Source organism: Haliotis cracherodii, unplaced genomic scaffold (assembly GCF_022045235.1).
Source record: "Haliotis cracherodii isolate W230 unplaced genomic scaffold, xgHalCrac1.p SCAF_1, whole genome shotgun sequence".
In the NCBI taxonomy this organism is placed as follows: Eukaryota; Metazoa; Mollusca; class Gastropoda; order Lepetellida; family Haliotidae; genus Haliotis; species Haliotis cracherodii.
The window spans coordinates 23,085,974-23,089,168 of NW_027266264.1; the positions used below are offsets into that span (position 1 = coordinate 23,085,974).

The window sequence follows — 3,195 nt, forward strand, 5'->3', positions numbered from 1 at the left end:
GTGTTTAAGCAGTGATTGGTTTGGCCCCTCTATTTGGAGCTTACTGTGACGGTAAGCTGTTCCATTGATGTATCGATCGGGGGTACTTAACACTGGGGTTGCGATCAGGATAGGGGAGACAACTTGTGTCAATTACAAGGTTATTATGAAATGAAGTATTGAGAAAGAGAACACATTTCTCTCTAGATCCGGTTCAGTTGTGTTTCAATTTATCGGGCACGTAGACTTGGTGTATGAATCGGGCAACTTGTATATAAATTAGAAGACCAGTATAACACGTTGTGCAATGACTTTAGAACCATTTTAACAGTTTCTTTTTTGTTGTTCGTGTGATCTGTTTTATGAAATGAGTACTCAGGGGGTTATGCAGAGTTGCGTCCCTTGGACACGTCAGAAACCTATGATTGTGGGTTCGAATCCCGGTTCGTCCCGATTATGTTTCTACGTTTGTCACATCATACCCGTGATCGTGGGTTACACCAAAGTGGTAAACGTCTGAGACCTGCATCACTTCTGGCTTCCATCCCACATTAAGCTGACACACACACACAATGCATATTTTGTTACTAAATAAGAATTTCATTTGATTTTCTAGAATATAACATATTCCCCATCAATTGGCCATGTAACGCGACATATTCCCCATCAACTGGCCATGTAATGTGACATCTTCCCCATCAACTGGCCATGTAACGTGACATATTCCCCATCAACTGGCCATGAAACGTGACACCTTCCCCATCAATTGGCCATGTAACGTGACATCTTCCCCATCATTGGCCATGTAACGTGACATCTTCCCCATCAACTGGCCATGTTACACGACATCTTCCCCATCAAATGGTCTTGTAACGCGACATCTTCCCCATCCACTCGCCATGTAACTTGACATCATCCCCATCAACTGGCCATGCAATGTGACATCTTCCCCATCAATTGGCCATGTAACGTGACATCTTCCCCATCAACTCGCCATGTAACTTGACATCATCCCCATCAACTGGCCATGTAACTTGACATATTCCCCATCAATTGGCCATGTAACGTGACATCTTCCCCATCAACTGGCCATGTAACGCGACATCTTCCCCATCAACTGGCCATGAAACGAGACATATTCCCCATCAACTGGCCATGTAACGTTACATCTTCCCCATCAATTGGCCATGTAACGTGACATCTTCCCCATCAACTGGCCATGTGACGTGACATCTTCCCAATCAATTGGCCATGTAACGTGACATCTTCCCCACCAATTGGCCATGTAATGTGACATCCTCCCCATCAACTGGCCATGTAATGTGACATCTTCCCCATCAATTGGCCATGTAACGTGACATCTTCCCCATCAACTGGCCATGTGACGTGACATCTTCCCAATCAATTGGCCATGTAACGTGACATCTTCCCCACCAATTGGCCATGTAATGTGACATCTTCCCCATCAACTGGCCATGTAATGTGACATCTTCCCCATCAAATGGCAATGTAATGTTACATCTTCCCCATCAATTGGTCATGCGACATGACATCTTCCCCATCAACTGGCCATGTAACGCGACCATTTGAAGTACTTCTCATCATAATGTTATCTTAAAATAAAAAAAAGGAATCACTTACTGGTCGAAAACTACATAGAGATATAGGAACGATTTATTTCGTTAGAAAACTGTCTGTGTTCATAAATTAAGAACTTAACTTGATCACAAGAATATACGTACGGTACATGATTTAAGCATACATGAGCACGATGGATGTCACCCAAAACTAATACAACAGATAATTAAAAGCGCCAACAATCTACGTAAACTAGGTAAAGACATAGAAATAGTTTGGATCCCTGCCCACATTGGAGTGTTTAGCAACGAACAAGCAGACAAAGCAGCCAAATCAGCACTAACATTAGAAGTAATAAGCATCAACCTACTAATATAAAAAAACGAAATCAAAAGTACAAAGTCCTTTGTATCACAAAGGAGAAAATCGTCCAAAAGTGGCAAAATAAATATCTGAAATCTGATTGCAAACTAAAACACCTGGTACAAAAGCCACTCAAAAAACCCAAAATCCATCATAAAACAAAAAAAATGACAGAGTAATAACTAAACTACAAACAGGCCACACTAAGTTAAACTCCCCCCTCCGTCAAATTAAAAAAAACCACCAAACCTGTAAATGCCCCCACTGCAACTTAAAAGAAACGCCTGAACACGTAATACTATACTGCACACATTACCAGCAACACAGAACAACACTCCAATCCACACTAGAATTGCAACAATCAAATGACACTAGCAACGCTACTAATCCCCATAAATGACTTACAAACCTTTAAAGCACTAGGCATACATGTAATCAAAACAGGCGTACTTGGCCGCATTTAAAAATAAAAGTACAACAAACAAGCTGGCAATAAACCCTAAAATTCTAAACCTATAAAAACACACAAACACCTATTGCATGGCATATTTCAAAATACCAAATTTGTTCTCCAAATTAGGTAGGCAACCCTAAAATGCCCCACCTAGGTTGCCTCACCTTTTCGGACATACCCAAATGGCCTGGCGGGCCCGTGCGCGAAATACGCATATGTCGGAAAGCGCAGGGTAAATTCCTGATTTAAGTAAGTAACGATGAATGTAAAGAACTCTGTATTGAGATAAGTATGTATTATTGTTTTACTTCGAATTGGAGTCATTCCAGATGCATGGACATCTAGATCACATACACTATATGGTTATTAATGCCCCACTGTCTTACGGACGGACCAAATGCACATGGAAGATCCATGAATACTGATATTGGCTGGATATCATTTTATACTGTAAATCCATTCTGAATTATTAACCTATAACAATTTGTCATGTCGAAAATGAAAACGTAACGTGGCCCGCATGGGGGTCGAACCCACGACCTCCGCGTTATCAGCACGGCGCTCTAACCAACTGAGCTAACGGGCCCCTGAACCCGGCGCCGTTTTGTTAAAACTTATGACTAACAGTCAGTGTATTCTTAACGCTGTAGGACAGATAAATCTGTGTTTTACCACATACATTACACATTTACACGTTAAATTATTTCACGAGCCATAGACCGACTGTCTCGTCGTGAACTGGAACGGGATGTTTAAGCGTTTTGCGACTGAGCCCAGTCCAAGAACGATAACTCTCCCTGCTAGTTTCTCCATGTTTTGTA

At 41.6% G+C, this 3,195-nt stretch overlaps 1 non-coding gene across 1 annotated transcript; it reads right to left on the minus strand.

Annotated features, from left to right (window-relative positions):
* Positions 1-2,886: 2,886 nt before the first annotated feature.
* Trnai-gau (transfer RNA isoleucine (anticodon GAU)) lies at positions 2,887-2,960 on the minus strand. The gene has a single exon. It is a non-coding gene; the product is annotated as a tRNA-Ile (tRNA).
* Between the last annotated feature and the right edge of the window lie 235 nt (positions 2,961-3,195).